At 45.0% G+C, this 18,349-nt stretch overlaps 1 protein-coding gene and 2 pseudogenes across 1 annotated transcript in view; 2 read left to right on the forward strand and 1 right to left on the reverse strand.

The window, feature by feature from the left end:
* LOC115067936 (paired box protein Pax-3-A-like) overlaps window positions 1-18,349 on the forward strand; it is a gene marked incomplete at its 3' end in the record, with an annotated part of 29,816 nt that overhangs the window by 8,068 nt on the left and 3,399 nt on the right. Inside the window, exon 3 of the mRNA XM_029557151.1 lies at window positions 5,212-5,257. The remainder of the gene's footprint in view (window positions 1-5,211; window positions 5,258-18,349) is intronic.
* On the reverse strand, window positions 990-1,634 carry LOC103751560 (annotated as a pseudogene).
* Window positions 15,662-16,646, forward strand: LOC103751561 (annotated as a pseudogene).

Here is an 18,349-nt window from a genome sequence, read left to right on the forward strand (position 1 = left end):
AGGGGCAGAATAGTAGTGCTCAGTGAAGGGGCCAGATGGCCATGCCAGTCGGGCAGGACCTAGCTGGGAGGGTACTCATGGGGCATCGATTGGCAGGGGCTCACAAGGCCACACAGAGCCGCTGTAGGGTCATGTATGGAGGGGCCTGTGTGGCCGGGCCACCCACGGCAGGTCCAGGCTGGGCAAATCGGGTTGGGAGAGATAGTTCAGAGGTTGAAAGCATTGGCTGCTGTTTCAGAGGCCTAGAGTTCTGCTCCCAGCACCCTCCTTGTGGCTAACAACCACCAGTAACTCCTATTCCGGAAGATCTCGCGCCCTCTGCTGGCCTTCACGGTTATTGCATCATACAGCTGTGCTTAATGCTGTTAAACACTCAGCTACATTAACAGGTACCTGAGAAGTCAGCTCAGGGAAGCCTCCAGATCAAGGGTGGGCTCTATCCCTCCAGGGATTCGGAGCAGGAATGGGATGTGTTGAGGCTAGCCCTCTAAGCAGCAGGTCAGCGCGAAATAGACCAGACAATGATAGGGAGGAGGAAAGGGCCAAGAACGTAGCTTCTCAAGTCAAGAGGCCCAGGGGCTGGTGGAGCCCCACGAGCAAGGAGCAGCCTCCAGGTGATGAGATGCTGGGAGAGCCCCAGCTCCTTTCCAGTACAGAGACAAAGGCTCGAGGTTGTAAAGTCTGGCAGTTTTGACTGCAACCTGTGCTCATCCACACCCAGGCCAGTTCTCAGCTTCCCTAGACCTCTGTGCCTCGGCCCCATGGGGTGAGGCGGCCACCCTTCCAGCCACCACTGTCTGCATGGGCCACCTTAAGAGGCCTGTGATATGGGCCCTCTGGTACCTGAAGCTGGGGGAGGGAGGGGGTGGAGGAGTGGGTAGTTTCAGTACACCTGTCCCAAGGCTGAGAGGGGTAGGGTGTTGTATTGAGGACAGGAGGTTGAGGATAACTGGAGGGGATTATTATTTTCTGGTCAAGGTGTGATCTTGTTAAGTCGAATTGGAATTCATCAGTGTTTGCAGGTTTCCTTCTAGTTCTGAGATCTTGTCCTGGATCTTGTCCATTTCTTCCTTCCTAGCCAGTTCTTACTCCTCCTGAACCCTACGCTGACCAGTCTCCTATTTCAGGAACTCAGTTTCCTTCTGCTGATAGTCCTTGATGAGATACCTGGCGTTGTTGTACTTGTATTCCATGGCCTGGTACTGAGCCTGAGTCTCCCAAAGGTGCTGTTCACAGCCTGGCACAGGCTCTGGGCCTTCACCCAGGGAGCCCTCCACCTTTTCCATGTGCTCCTTGTTCTCCTCCAGACTCTGTGCCAGCTGGGCCTTCTCGGCTAGCCAGGGCCCCTTCTCCTACTCCACCTTCTGCAGCTTCCACTTCAGCTGCTGGATCTCAGCCTCAGTCACAGGATGCTTGATCTGGAGCTCCTTGAATGTGTACACCAGCTTTTCCAGCTCTATCTCCACAGGACACATGACATCCTCCTTGTCTGCTAGCTCTAACACCTCAATAGCCAGTTCACCCCGGGGAATGGGGGGGCTCAGTTCTTGGGGCTCTTCCTTGGAGAACCTGGGAATCTCCACACTCCCAGACTCCAGCTCATTGGGTGGCTCCCAATCCTCCTCATCTTCCATAACGTCCTCCTCCAGGGCACTGTCCCCTGAGTCTTCCCTGAGACCACTGTAGAATGCATTGGCTGCTGTTTCAGAGGCCTAGAGTTCAGCTCCCAGCACCTTCCTTTTGGCTAACAACCACTGGTAACTCCTATTCCGGGAGATCTCGGGCCTTGCTCTGCTGGCCTTCATGTTATTGCATCATACAGCTGTACTTACATGCAGTGAAACACTCAGATACATTAACAGGTACATGAGAAGTCGGCACAGGGCCAGCCTCCAGCTCAAGGGTGGGCTCTATCCCTCCTGGGATTCGGAGCAGAAATGCGAGGTGTTGAGGCAAGCCCTCCAGGCAGCAGGTCAGCGCCAAATAGACAGGACAATCATAGGACCATGATACAAGCGTAGACAGATTTTTATTTTATTTTGGTTTATTTATTTTGTGTGCCTGTGTGTTCATGTGTGTGCATATATTTGTGTGAAGCATGTATGGGGGTCAGAGAACAACTTATGGGGAATCGTGTTTTCTCCTTCCACCATATGGGTCCTGGGGATGAAATTCAAGTAGTCAGGCCTGGAATCAAACATCTTTATCTGCTGAGTCATCTCACCAGCCTGGCAAATCGATCTCCAAACTCATGTTTTCAGTCTCTTAGGACATGTCTCCAGAAATGAAATAGATGGTTTTGATGATAGTTCGTTGTTCAGTATTTGGAAGAACCACCTTACTGTGTTCCTCAATAGCTGTAGAAATTGATATTACATCCCACAGAGCATGCTATTCTATTTTGCCCAAGGCCTCACTTAGACTTGTTATTTTCTGGGTGTTAATACCACCCTTCTGGATGTGTAGTAAAATCTCTGTGGTTTTCATTTACATTTCTTTACTTACTGTTACTTTGAGCATCTTTTCTTGTGCTTATGACCATCATTACCTATCTTGGTCAAATGTCGCAATTTATTATTTATTTATTTATTTATTTATTATTTATTTATTTTTATTGTGGGCTCAGGCATGCTATGCACGTGCCAAACTGTGCATCTGAAGGTCAGAGGTCAACTTAGGCAAGTTGGTTCTTTCCTTCCTCCTTCTGGGTTCCAGTATTCAAACTCAGGAAGTCAGACTTGGTGGCAGGGGCCTTTACCTGCTAGCCACCTTGTCTGCTCCTCTCTTTAAGTCTTTTGGCTGTTTTAAAATCTGGGTCTGTTTTGGGTGAGGTACTGATTTTAAAATACTTTGTCGGGTTGTATTGTTGGATTTTATCTTGATTATTTTCTTTTCTTAAAATTTGTTTTTATTAAATTTTGTTGTATTTCATACAGAATATCTCAAACAACACGAATCATCTTTATTGCCCCGTCCCCACCAGCATCCTCTCATAGCCCCCTGCCAATGGAACCCATATACTCTCTCCTGGGTATTAAGGCCCACTGTGTTAAGTCAGTGTCCCCAGATAGTTCTCAGTGCAAGTACATCCACTTGAGGTTTGCTCAGATCCCTCTCATCTATCTATCCAAACGTCTATCATTTTCTTTTTATTTAAAGAGAGCATAGGGTGGGGCTTTATTTACAGAGGAGTGGACGCACCCCATTTATGGCTGCACTGGAAAACCCGCAGTCAAGTATAGATCCTGTGACTTCCCGACAGCTGAGGAAAATGGTGAGAGATGTGCCTTCTAGCATTCTAGGCTTATATATCCTTAGCCACTGCCCCACATGCAGATAAGGTTGAATAATTGGGTGGGTGGAAGGGGTAACTGACTTCCCCCTCGATTCCTTGATGAACATGGGAAGGAGGTGTGACTATAGGTGCCAGCAAAGAAGTTTGAGTACACTTCCAGTTAACACTTCACTCCTTCCTTGGGCTCTTCTTTCAGCCATCCTCTTCCACAAAAGTACCCAAGCTTTGGAGGGCATGGTAGGTGTGGGATTATCTTCTTCCTATTGTGGCAAGGCACTGAAATTTTGGGTCTCTGCATTGTCAGTTTTCCATTGATGGTTGGCCCATTTCAGTGGGATTCCATCCACTATAAAAACACAAATAACAAGAACATCTAAACAGTGGCTGCTATAGTAACTTCACCTAAGGGTGTAAAGACAAATACTTGGACAGTACTTTAGCAGGTGCATCACATCCATCTAACAAAACAATTGCAGTGGCTTCCCACTGGGACCTATGTTCTCCCCTGCCCCAGGGGTTTGGTCTGGTCTACAGTACTAGATGTGTGTTTCACCCCTAGGAGTGGGCATTTTATCCAATCAAAAATTTGCTGGTTGCACATACACTAGAAGATCCACTATTGCACCAGCAGGAACATCTTGTTTGGTATGTTCAGAGTGCAACACGTCGGGTCCATTGTTGAGCAGAATTATCGCGGACGATTCTCCACAAGTCTTCCGCGTATTGCCTTTGGGCATCATGAATGCCACCCATCCGGTGTCAGGGGGTTTCCAGCTTAGTCAGAGCTTGATTTTCTCCCTCCCCTGCACTCACATCAAGCAGCGTCTTCAGCAATAGGGGCCTTCTGTCCACCTTCAGTATACAGCCAACATCTTTGACAATGACATTTACTGTTTTGGGGCCCTCCAGAGGCTCTCCGGCCAACAGCTCATAGGGGGCCTACCCACCTCTGGCACTAGGATTTTCATTTAACAACCATATTGCTTCTGGAAGGGCTTTCTTCCATCCCTGTAGGGTTCCTTTTGTTCGTAAGGGTCTTTTTTTATATTACGTATCTGGAGGATTTTCCCCTATATTCTCATAGTTCTTTGTATATCCCTCCTTCCCTATTCCTCTTTTACTGCCCCCTTTTTACATATTTCTCCCTTAGTAACAGCTTTATCCTATTATTCTTCTGTTTCCTTCCTTCCCTTTACCTCCCTGTTTCCTTTCCATATTCTTGGTTCCTGCAGGATTATTTTTTTTATACATAGAAGTTTCTAGGGTTGGTAATTTCCAATTGTAGGTATTTTATACTTATTGTTAGTACTGGGGCTCTGCTTTTATGCCTAAAACTTTATCGACAACCTGCTCTGAAGAATGAAGTGCTTTAATACCTCTGCAGTGATATAACATTGCTGTAGGATATTTGCATTGCTAGATGAGACTAATGGCGTGGCACTATAATCTCAGATTCAGAAGAATCACAGCAGGAGTGTGCAAGTTCCAGGTCTCCCTGGGCTGTAGAACAAGTTCAAGTTCCAGTTGAACAACTTAATGAGACACCGTGTCAACAAAGAATAGGAAAGAAAGGGCTGGGTATACAGCACAGTGGTAGGGCACTTGCCTGGCTTGTCTGAAGGCAAATGTGTAATCCCGTTTATCACAAAACATGTGTACGTTGTATGATGTAGTTGTTATTTGTTAATGAGTGCATTACCCAGTTTTTCCAGACTATGGTGCTCTTAAACCTTCTTTAACTTTGTGAGAAGATAAAACCACATGTAAACAACAATCTTTCTAAGAATTATCAAAAAGTGTACTTGGGAAGCTGTGAAGGGATATAGCACGCAAATAAACATGCAAAGAACATACAAATCTTAATTAATTTCAGTGATAATATTAAATATTATATTTCGGTCATTTTCTCTCCACAGAAGGGAGCTGGCACGGTGCATGAGATTGCAAGAACATGCTGTGAAGGTCAGTGAGTCTGTTTAAGGAGTGTAGCAGGGCACTGGGTGTCAAACGTGCTTCAGGACATGGACAATCTGACCCTAGACATTATGAACTTGCTGTGTTTTTTCTTGTCTACTTTAAGCTGATAAACAGCTTTTGAGCTATGAAATATTTGGTGGTGGAAATTGGAGAATGTCAACTCAGGGCTGGAGAGATGGCTCAGCAGTTAAGAGCACTGGTTGTTCTTGCAGAAGCCCAGGGTTGGAATCCCTGAATCCACAAAGTGGCTAACAACTTACCATAAATCCAGTTACAAGGGAATCCTATGCCCTCTTCTGTCCTCCTCGGGGACTTTGTAACGTGGGTGCACTTACACCCATGAAGGCATAACACTCATACACATAAAATAAAAATGAATACAAAGGGAAAAGTAAACTTCAGCACTTTTTTTCTATTATTGGATGAAACTTTCTTTCCTAAATGACAAAGCAACCAAAACAAACTGCTCTTCCTATTTTCTATGCAAAAGTATGTCTATATAGCACATACAAGTAAAAATATGTACATATTTCTCATATATACAGGCATATATCAAAATTAGATGACAACTCTGTCCTTCAGAGGGGAATTTGGTGTGGAATCCAGGGTGACCTTGTCAAATGAATACAGGGATGAGCAGAGTTAGAAGAGGGTTCAGTTCTACCAAGTTATTAAAAAACAAACATGCAGGCTTGGTGAGATGAGTCAGCAGTTAAGAGCACTGGATACTCTTGCAACAGATTCGGGTTTCGTGCCCAGCACTGATATGGCAGCTAACCAACTTCTTTAACTCCAGTTTCAGGACATCCAGTGCCCTCTTATGGCATCTAGAATGCATATCTATCTGTCTATATCTATCTATCTATATGTATATGTGCAGGCAAAGCATTCATACAATGAAATGTAAACTAAATAAAGTTTTCAAATATATTAAATAAGCATTAACTAACAGACTGAATTAATAAATGTAGAACAAGGGAATAATTCATATACAGCACAGTTGAGATACTGATTTGTTTCATTAAAGTGAACCTGTACAAAAGGCCCATTTCCAATGCAAGTGACATTAAATTGGGGGCACATTTCGAGACCTCCGCATTCTCCTTAATAGGAAGACTGCATCACTGTTGAGTATGGGCAAGAAGCAGTTGCATAGCTGGACATTACATGTTAGGATGCAGACTTTGCTTCATTCTGTTCTGGGGGATTATCTACCTTGGCACAGAGCTGGTGCTCACTATGAGTGAGAGGAGTAAAGGATGTGGTGTTCAGCACCCTTAATACACTCATATACATAAAGTAAAAGTAATAAATAAAATTAAAATAAAGAATATCTGCAGAAGTGACAGGTATTCTTTGTGTGGGGCCTCATGGCATTACCTGCTTGCTCCATCTACATGTTGAGAAAGATCAGCAAGGGCCTTGACTGCGATGGGACTAGTGCTTTAGTGATGTTAATCTTTCATAAAAGGAAGTAAACGTTCCCCTGGAGAGAGGAGGGGGAGATCTGTCCATCACCTCTCTCAGTCTGCAGCTTTTCCCTGCATCTTCCCACACACTATCGGCCCCATTGCCCTGATCTTTCCCTTTGTGATTCATGCCTTCTAGATGTGAAAAGAGCAGTGAAGGACAAAATGAGAAGGACAGTGTATAGATCCTATCCACACAGGGAAGAGCAGTGACAGAAGATAAAAGGAAAAGATCCAGGAGGAGGACAAGGACATGTTGGTGCTGATGCCCAAGGCTTCCTGCACAAGTAGTAGCTAGGAGGACAGTGGCATCAGCAGCAGTAGCCAGGAACACAAGAATCCCCTAAGGAGACATGGTGATAACCTGTCCTAAGGGGATCTTTCAGTGTTATAGTTTGCAGGACTGAGGATGACACACAGGGCCTCCCCCCATACTCTAGGCAAACAAAGTCCCTCTATGCTGCAATTTCAGTCCATCCCAGTATTAGGAGAATAAGAAAAGAGCTTCTTCACTGCAATATAAAATCTCACTGGCTTGAAGAGTCACAGGATACGTTTTTTGATTACGGTAGTGTTTTCTACGCTAAACGAATCTCTTGCCTTACAGGATTGGTTTCCAACTAGAATAGCCAATTACTATAAAAATAAGTGGAAATTAAGCTTACAGGTATTACCAGCTATAACTCAGACTACTTTCCTTGAAGATTTTGGAGGAGAAGTTAGAGTATTATCCTCATCTTGGGTCCAGATGGGATTGTACCCTCCTGGTATCACTAACAGTTTAGTCAGTCTGACTGGCTATGGCAACCTTCACTTCTCAGCACTTATTTCAGTAATAGCAAGGTGAATTTTCAACATATTTACTACTTTTTCTTTCACATATTACCAAAATATCAGTGTATGATTTTATAGTAATTTTGGTACAGGTAAGCCCATCTAAACTCAATGGCAACGTGATCTGGACCTGTGTACACGGCGTAGATGGTCTGTGTCCTCTGTGTCATGGGTGATAGGCTTTTCTTTGAGCTGCTTGTGTTGCTGACCACTGCTGCTGATACTGTTTTATTCCTAGCTATTACATGTCTTAAAGCCTCGAGCATCAGCACCTCCCTCTGGATCATTTCCTTTCATCTGCATAACCCAGAAGTTCTTCCGAAAGGCTACAGTTGTTCAGCCGGTGGGTTGAGAGACCCATGCTGAACACACTGGGAAAAGTGGTGGAACAGCTGCCATATTGAACATGGTGAACGAGGGGCATGGACCCCCGAGGGGCGAGTCCGCAGGCATGAACCTCACAGGGCAAGACGGCATGCCATAAACTATGCAAACCCCAAATAGAAGGTATTATTTTGGTTTTGCCGATCCCCGTCAGGACTGGGAGACCCAAAGGTTCTCACAGGGCTTGCTCGGGTCCTCCAGGGAGGGGCAAGGGAAAATTTAGTGTGACAAACTGGCATAGTGCAACTGAGTAGACGAACTGCAGGAATCTGGGAAAAACATGGGGATGTGGGCATTGGAAAGCACTGAGGTTTCAGCAGTGTCCAGTGAGCCAGGTTCAGATTCCCAAATCCAGAAGGGCGGAGATGGGTGCCACAAGGCATGCTGTGAGGTAAAGTGACGTGTCTGAGAGAAGCTGGCAGGAACCCAGGGGAGAGGGCGGCCACCCCTCCCCCCAAACACTTAATGGTGTTCGCAGCAGTCACATGGGTTATACAATGGATCATAAAATATGAAACTAAACTGACTCAGACCACTCAGATGCATAAGGCTCAAAAGGGGAAATTCCACACCACAGCCATCCTGTGAATGTGGGCAAATAGCTCAGTTGCTTGTGTGTGAAAATTCCTTAAGGATTACGGAGAGCCTAGAAAATACTTTACAAGCCTTGGACACAACAGGGGAATCCAGAGAGGTGGCTTGGCCACTTTTTTGCATAAATATTTGTCCACTGCAAAGGCAACAGCCTCAGGTGAGGCTAAAAGACTAAAGAGTTATTGGAAAACTGAGTCTCAGCCTCAGAGCTTGAGAGACAAAGAAACGGGAGATTTTAACTTGTTTCAGGTTCGGGGACCAGGAGTCAAAGGACCCAGGAAAAAAGACAAATAGTAATGAAAAAGGAAACAACCTAGAAATAAAGGCAACTAAAGCGACCCCTCAGATTTAGCCTTTGTTGCAAAAAGAGAAAAAATTAACAGTACTGTAGCTAGGAGAAAATACTCCGCACTGGAGCTGTTGGGATTAGGAAAGACTCTCAAAGAAGCAATTAAAGAGCCCCTCACTGAGTGGCTTGTGAGGGTATTGGACATGGGAGTAAATAATATCAGTTTAAGTCTTTTAGAAGCATCAGAGCTGAGTTATGTAGCCACCCATCCATCCTTGAGACATAGGCTGTTTAACCTAGGCCAATACAGGCGGAAGCTGTCCCTAATGGAATGACTTGTGCAAGGCATTAAAGATACGTGGTCATCACCAATGGAGACTGCCATGATTATCAGGGACTGCAGGACCATAGAATAGGGACAGGCGTTATTGAGAGAACTAGGTATAAGGAAGGAGATATATGATGTCAAGTTCGCTGGGCCAGATAGGGCTGTGTTCCCAAGAGTTATGAAGGAAAACTTAATTCAACTGGGACGTCAAGAATGGTATAGAGCTTTAATGGTTTTGCTAAGTCCTTTAAAGGGACAATATCTTTGAAAAGTAATGGAGGCTTTGGCATATTGATGTGACTCAGACCAGTGTGTAAAACCTATCTGTAGAAAAATAGAGCAATCTACAAGAGATATTAAAAAAAGCCCAGAGAGAAGAAATGGTTGTTTGGGTTACTCAAATACAAATGTGGCAAGATTTATGTCGAGCCCAAATTCCCAAAGAAAAAATTGATAGAAAATCAAATTCGGTAATAAGGAATTCCTGGAAGGCCTTAAAAACCCAAAGAACAAGTCACAAAAGGCATTCAGAGGATAAAAACTGTGGGTGGTTAAGGATCCCCAAAGATTATACAGGGTACATATCTCCCCTGAGAAAGGCTATGCTAGGGGTGGAGGCAGTTTTTCCCACCAGGGCCTCCCCCAGCAGCAAGGTATGGTTGATGGAGAGGCGGCAGACATGGCTACAGCCAGGAGGCAGACCCAGGGCCTGCCTGACTCAGGGAACCAGCAGGTACAGCAGGGACATGACTGATCCTCTGCCTCCTTAGCCTGTTTTAGGATCAGGCAACTTGAGCCAGCACCTGTAAATGTATCAAGGTTAAAAAAAATACAATGAGACTCCATATAAAATCCCCAGAAAGCAGAACAATTCCAAAGGGATAACTAAAGGTAATAAAGGACTAACCAAGTTAATGTCTCTTACCCATGCTATGGTACCCAACTGAGATCTATGAAGAAAGAAATTAATACAAACAGATAAAAACCTTTCTACGCTGTCATTGATATGTGATATTAACCTCTGAGTGTTTCACAGATGTGAGACCCATTTGAAAGATAACAAATACACCTGAAGAAACAAAGGCCAGCTTTAGCTCTAAGATTCTGGGAGTTTTATGGTTCGGAAAGACACAAGTAATACCCACCAGAATCGTTGGGAATAGCCTACAACACCTAATCCTGTATAGAAATAAAAACAAAGGCTAAAAAAACTGTGCCACTGTTAAGAAAAAAATACAGTGCTAGGGATGGGTTGTGGGTTACTCCCTTCTGAGTTGTTCGCCAGAGAGATCGCAGAGATCCTCAAATTAACAAGGCTATCACCACTAATTTCGGATGTACACTAGAGAAGAGCTCTATAGTCCGGAAAAATTGGATAATGCACTCACTACCAAATAACATCTATATCATACAACTTACACAGGTTTTGTGATAAAATGGACTGAACATATGCCTTCAGGCATGCCAGGCAAGTGCCCTACTAATGTGCTGTATACCCACCCCTTCTTTGTATATTCTCTTTTGAGACTTTGACTAATTAAGTTGTTCAACCAGAACTTGAAGTTGTCCTACAGCCCAGGCTGTAGGACAAGACGTGGACTTGCACATTCCTGCTGTGCTTCTTCTGTATCTGGGATTACAGTACCGCTCCATCAGTCTTCTGTAGCAATGCAAATATCTTACAGAAATGTTGTGTCACTGCAGAGGCATGAAAGCGCTTCACTCTCCAGAACAGCAGGTCAACAGCACTTTATTTACAAAGGCGTACTTACTACTGTCTACTGTCAACACATATAAAATACATAGAATTTGAAATTATTAATCCTAGAAACCTGTATATATAAGAGAATTAATCATGATAAAATGCAATAATTTTAAAATCAATATCTGAACCTGAATCAAATCCTGATTTTGTAACAGGCAAAGGACACAAAGAGAGGAGCGGGCAAGATGGCTAGCAGGTAAAAGCTCTTGCCACTGAGCCTGACTACCTGATTTTGATCCTTGGAACCCACAAAGTGGAAGGAGAGAACCGACTTGCCTAAGTTAAACCTGACCTTTAAATGGACACCATGGCATGTGCGTGCCTGGGTACACAATAAATAAATAGAAAGACAGATAAATACATAACTATAGACTTGACAAGTTTGACCAAGAAGATATGTTATGATGGTCATATGCACAAGAAAACATGCCCAGAGTCACTCATAATTAAAGAAATGTAAATACAAAGCCCAGAAATGTTACTGTGAATCCAGAAGGACGATATTAATTCCCAGAAAAATAACAAGTCTCATAAGATACCTGGGGGAAATTAGAAATACCATGCACTGTGTGCAGCAATTTCAAATTCTGCAGCTACTGAGGAACAGAGATCATTTTAGAGACTTAGTTTACACCAACGTTGTATGAAAATTTTGGGTTTGCTAACCAGCAAGCATCCTGGCCACCCTACCACAAAGGCAAGTAAAGACCCTGCAGTGTCAGGATCAAAAGTAAAAAAGATCACCAAGCCTGGAAAAGCATCACTGAACTGTCAGCTACTGAGGAGGCTGAGGGAGGAAGGTCACCATGGAAAAGACTGACTGGGCTACACAGTACATTTAAGGCCAGCCTAGGCAACTTGCACACTGTCTCAAGAGAAAAGGGTCCCCTTTTTTTAAGTTGGAGATGTAGCTCAATGATACAGAACTCATCTATGATTGGTGCATTTGGTTCAGTACACGATTAAAATAACGGAGAGACCAGGAGAGAGACCAGGAGAGAGGAAAGGCACCCAAGTCCCTGGAAGACAAGGAGGTTACTAAGGAAGCACCAGATCTACCTTTGGCAAGCATTGGGATAATGAGCTTCTTCCAAAGCTCTACCGAGTTCCCGAAGCTGTCCAACAGTGAACCTGTACTGCTTTTGATAACTCCTGCTTGGGAGCTGAGGAACAGACTCCCACCAACTTCTGAGTCCAGAACGATGGGGCCTCTTGGCAGCACCACTCTTTTTCTCACAGTTGTAGTTTTGATCACCAACAGGGTTCATCACCCACTGCCCTCATCACCCACTGCCTCTTCGACATGATTTGCTGTGGTGGTTCCTTCCTGAGGTTCAGTAGTTACTTCTTCCTTGTACAGGCCCACACCATAATTGTCCTTTTCAAAATAGCATCTCTCACCCGCCATGGCCTGAGCTCCACAGGCGTTTCGAGAGCGTGGCTTCTACAGCAGCTTTGTGCTTCGGAGTGCCTTAGAGATTGGGTTCAAATTCTTCTAGGTACTATTGGTGATGTCAGGGAGTGACGCAGTGAATTATTAGACATTAGAATACTTCCTTGCTATGATGCTTACTGGTTTACAGCTGTGTGTGGGCCTTGCTTTGCCGCCAAAAATTGAGGTGGTGGCCCAAAAGACGAGAGGCTAGGAAGAAAGTTGCTGATAGGGGACCTTCCAAATGGGCAGCTTGCAGGAGACTGGAGCTTTTTAGGACACATTTAAGCCACCAAGTGGACCTTAGCTGAGGAGTCTTCTTGAGTCCCAGACCCAACCCTGAGAATGGGACGCTGGATTTGAAAGCACACATGCTGATGAGTTCCACTATGACCACCTTGAGAAAGTCGAAACACTTTGGGGTTTTTACATTTTATAAACTATCACATTTTTGTTATGTGCGTGTCCACGGTGGGAAGCTTGCACAAACCACAGCGCAGATTTAGTGGTCAGAGGACCACCTGCACTAGTCAGCCTTCTCCTCCACCTTGAGGGGTCCAGGAATTAAACTCAAGTTACCAGGCTAGGAGACCCAGCACCTTTACTTGCTGAGCCTTCGCACCAGCCTGACTTTTTAAAAACGATCTTCCTCAGTGTCCATGTGCCATGTCTGTCTAGTGGTAACCACAGCCAGAAGGGCTGACACTGGATGGAATTCTGTCCTTCTTTGTTGCAAAGAAAATAAAACGCTCATATGTGAGAAGGCATTATTACAATTGTGTCTCTTTTTTATTTGTGGTGGTGCGTGGTTCGAACCCCGGGACATGCATATGCTCTGAAAACTATCACTGAGCCATGTCCCAGTACCCACAACTCCCTCAATAGGTAACACCTTATTGTTTAAAACTTTTCTGTCTTAATACTTTTTATTATTTTAATTTTATGTGTACGAGTTTTGTGCTGGATAGCTTTAGTGTCAACTTGACACACCTGGGTTGAGGGAGCCTCAACTGGGGAATTGCCTCTTTTGCACTGGCCTGTGGCCATGTCTGTGGGGCATCTTCTTGATGAGTGATGTGGGAGGGCCCAGTCCACTGTGAGTGCTGCCACCCCTGGACAGGTGGGCCTGTGTTGCATAAGAAAGCAGGCTGAGCAGGGGCCAGGGAGCAAGCCAGTAAGCAGAGTTCCTCCATGGCCTGTGCTCTAGCTCCTGCCTCCAGGTACCTGCCCTCAGTTCCTACCTTGGGCTCCATGATGAACTGTGACCCGGGAGATGTAAGATAAAATAAACCCTTTCCTCCCCAAGTTGGTATTGGTCAGAATATTTTGTCCCAGCAATGGAAAAACAGACTAGAACAAGTGTGTTTCCTGCGTGTGTGAAAATGCACCCATGTCATGCATTGCTTCATAAACTCCCCGTTGCAACCTGGTGTAGGCTCACATAACTGAATGAGTGTCTCAAAAAATTGTCAGCAGTTAAAAGTTTCTGGGTACACAACACCCAGAAATTAATTTAAACTCCAATGTGAAACGAATCTGAGCTGCTTTACCCTGTGTTGCATCATGAGGTTTCTTTCCTTCTGGTTCTGAACGCACATGTGCACTTTGCAGCATGCATGCCAGCATGCCAGTTGACAGCAATGAAAGTAACCTCCATCAGCTCCTGCCAGATTCTAGACTATTGTGTGCTATGAAATGCAGTGTTTTTACTGCTCAAACAGACTTTTCTGCTCTTACAGAAACAAAAACATTTAATTACAGAAAATACCGACATTAAATGACTTCCTGCTGCCACTCGTTTGCATTTTTCACATTAGTACAGAACGGGATTGCATCAGGAAAAATAGATGATATTTTAAAAACTGCTATTTGGGTTGCTGATTGATTTTCATGAGAAAGCATTATATGAATTTCGGTTAAGTATTAGTTCAGCATTTCCAAGGTTTTCAGAATGGCCGCAAATATACTTCTGCACTTTTATTCTGAATGTATCAGAAGGGGGCATTCTCAGCATTGAGGATTACAAAAATCAAAATACTGATCAACTTGCCATTATCCTCAAAACAAATTATTTTCATTCTTCTCTTAATTTGCATGGGTGTATTGTTTGCATGTATGTTAAGGGCGACCATGTTGGGCAATGCCTGAGGAGATCAGAAGAAGGCATCTAATTCCCCTGAAACTGGAGTTATGGTCAGTTATTAGCTGTCATGTGAATGCTGGGAACTGAACGGGGGTCCTCTTCAAGTGCATCCAGTGCTCTTAACCACTGAGCCATCTCTCCAGACCCTTTTTTCATTCTTATACTCTAAAAATTGGATAATTTAAAAAATATTCCACAGTACTCCAATCAATGATACCTTCGCATATTTCACTAATGGTACTTATCAAGATCAAGTAGCCTGTAGAGGGCCTAAAATCTAAAGCTTTGCACACATCCTGTAAGTCTATACAACAAAATAAATTGTTCATTGTTTGTCTCCTGCTGATTGATGTCATTAAACCTCTTAATCCCGTGACAAAGTCACAATGTATTGCTACATCTCTCTCATTATTAGACACTGCCTCCATTGTCATTAATAAAAGTAACTGTATCTCCCTTATCTTTCACCTTGCACAAAAGTCAACGCCAAATGGATCAAAGACCGCAATGTGAAACAGGAAACCCTGAAACTATTAGAAGAAAATATTAGCAGTAACTTACAGGATACAGGTGTAGGAAAGAATTTTCTAATTCAGACAGAAGTTGCTCAGGAATTAAGGTCAGCAATCAATAAGTAGGACCACATTAAACTAAAAAGCTGTACAGCAAAAGAATCAATCAAAATTGAAGAGAAGATCCACAGAATGGTAAAAACTCTTCACCAGTGACACATCTGAGGTTTAACATCCAGAATATATAAAAAATGCAAAAACCAAAGAATCGAGAAGCCAAATGACCCAATTAAAAGATGGGCTAAAGGGCTAAACTGAGAGTTCTCAAAGGAAGAAATAAAGATGGCTAAGAAACATGTCAAAAATGTTCAACATTGTTATTAATTAGGGAAATGCAAATTAAAACCACCACAAGGTATCACCTTCCCCCAGTCAGACTGGCTAGGATCAAGAGAACGAATGATACCAAATGCTCAAGAAGATTTGGAGAAAGCAGAACGCTCATTCACTGCTGGTGGGATTGCAAACTCGTGCAGCCTCTGTGGAAAACAGTGTGGAGAACTCTTAAAAAACTAAAAATGTACCCACCATATGACCTAGTTATATCACTTCTTGGCATATACGCAAAGGACTCAGCCTATGGTGGAGACACTTGTTCGGTTCATGATTGGCCGGAATCAGCCTGGAGAACAGAGAGAAGTGGTACAGCTAATTCAGCAGACCTCAAAGCAGGAACAACAGCAGCAGGAGAAGGTGGAGCAGTGGTATGCCCCAGTATGGGGAGGATGATTAGGAAACAGGAGAGTACGCCAATGATGAGGATGAAGAACCGAGCCCCGAGTTCCCAGGGGGTGAAATGGCCATTGAGTTGTTTGAGCTAGCAGAGAAGGAGGATGCCCTGTCCGTTGTGGAGATGGAGCTGGAAAAGCTGGTGTACAGATTCAAGGAGATCTACATCAAGCATGCTGTGACTGAGGCTGAGATCCAGCAGCTGAAGCAGAAGCTGCAGAGCGTGGAGCAGGAGAAGGGGCGCTGGCAGATGGAGAGGGCCCAGCTGGAACAGTGTGGAGGAGAACAAGGAGCTCATGGAAAAGCTGGAGGCCTACCTGGGTAAGGCCCACAGCCTGCGCCAGGCTGTGATGAGCACTTTCGGGAGACTCAGACTCAGTACCAGGCCCTGGAATGCAAGTACAGCAAGGCCAGGTGTCACATCAAGGACTATCAGCAGAAGGAGATTGAGTTCCTGAAACAGGAGACTGGTCAGGGAAGGGTTCTGGAGGAGTCAGAACTGGCTAAGAAGGAAGAAATGCACAAGTTCCTGGACAAGATCTCAGAACTGGAAGGAAACCTGCAAACACTGTTGAATTCCAATTTTACAAAACAGGAATCACTCCTTGACCAGACAATAATAATCCATTCCCGTTATCCTCACCTGCCTGTCCTCAATACACCACCCTACCCCTATCAGCCTTGCGACAGGTGCCCTGAATCTCTCCACTCCTCCATCGCACCTCCCCCAGCTTCGGGAACCAAAAGGCCCACATCACAGGCCTCTTTAAGGTGGCACTTGCAGACCCTGGTGGCAGGAAAGGTGGCCTCCTTTCTCCATGGGGCTATGGCATAGAGGCCCATGGAAGCCTAGAACTGGCCTGTCTGTGGATGAACACAAGGACCTACAGACAAAACTGCCAGAGTTTACAACCTCCAGCCTCTGTCTCTGGACCAGAATGGAGCTGGGGCTCTCCCAGCATCTCATCACCTGGAAGCTGCACCTTGCCTGTGGGGCTCCACCAGCCCATGGGCCTCTTGACTTGAGAGGTTACCTTCTTGGTCCTTTCCCACTGCCTATCATTGTCCTGTCTATTTCATTATGACCTGCTGCTTGGAAGGGTTGCCTCAACAACCTGCTCCAAATTCCTGCTCCGAATCCCAGGAGGGATTCAGCTCACCTTGAGCCAGAGGCTGGCCCTGCATTGACTTCTCATGTACCTGTCAGGGGGGAAAGAAGAGTGGGAATAGGAAAAAGGGAAAGCCCAGAATGCGGAGGCCTGAGGCCAGGGGCAGTCAGGATGGCGCCTAGAGGAAATGGCCGGAACATGGCCAGACTTGTTTTGATGAATCGCTGATTGGCTCCTGTCATTTCCGTGCATCCTGGCACCCCATGATCACCCCTCGAACACAATGCTGTGCTATGGAGAGGAGACTGCATGCTCAAGTTCACCTTTAAAATGATTGGACACTTGGTTGGGGAGGGGATTTTCCTTTGTGGTTTTTGCCTTTATAAGCTCTCTAAACACCTGCAGTAAACGAGTTCCTGCTTGACTGGCTACCTGTCATGTCTGATTGTCTCCCAGGGAGGCTGAGGCTAAGGGGCGGAAAGCACACCTCCCTTTCCCCGGCTCCTGTGTTGGGGCAGGATCCCCGACACCAGAACACTTGGTGGCCAGCTTCCCCTTCCTAAAAAGGGCAACAGCCCTCATCTCCTCCTTGTGCTTCCCCTCTCCCAGGTGCCAAATAGCCATAGACTCCTCCTGGAACTGTCCTGCATCCACTCTGGGGTTCAGGTTTCCTTGGCTAAGCATAGGAATGCCAGGAGGGAGGGTGTTCAGCATAGATGGTATACCTGCAGAGCTCTCACTTGAGAGCTAGAACTTACCAGGGCCACACCTGGAAGTCTTGTACTAACAGAGACATCCTCCCCTCCTCCACCCCCACCCCCCCACTATTTTCCACGGTTTCCACTGGAGGGCAAGTTTTATTACTCATCTTTTTGGATACCAGGGCTGCATGCATACAAACTGCTTTCTAAGTGAAATTGACTCTGTTTACCCTTGTTAACCCCAAATTGGGGCTTGGACCAAGAGAGATGAGACCCCCCCCATTGGGTACCCTCCCCTTTCAAAATCCATCACATTTTGCCATTTCTTTGTGCCCAGTCCCAAGTCTGGGTTTCTGTTCATTTTTTTTAAAAAAACAAACCTGTTCCATCTGTGTTGGCTTCTCCTAGTCGCCTGTAAATAGACCATACACATCGATCAGTATTTCTTGTCCTTCCCTTGTGCTTTGTGCTCCCCACCACCACCCTGTAGCCGTGCCCAGATTCCAGAAAGAGCTAGCTGTCACAGTGTGGGATCCCTGCTCTTGACCCCCAGCATTTAGAGGGGGACAGAGCTGAATGGGCAGGGCCTCGATATGCCTCCAGTCTCTGCTGGCAGCATCTCTGTCCCGCGCTTGTGTGTGTGTGTGTGTGTGTGTGTGTGTGTGTATTTATAAGTATATATAACTATGTACATATATAACTATATATAACTATAACTATATATATAA

The sequence above is a fragment of the Nannospalax galili genome, unplaced genomic scaffold, assembly GCF_000622305.1.
Source record: "Nannospalax galili isolate Female #2095 unplaced genomic scaffold, S.galili_v1.0 scaffold7848, whole genome shotgun sequence".
Classification (NCBI taxonomy): domain Eukaryota; kingdom Metazoa; phylum Chordata; class Mammalia; order Rodentia; family Spalacidae; genus Nannospalax; species Nannospalax galili.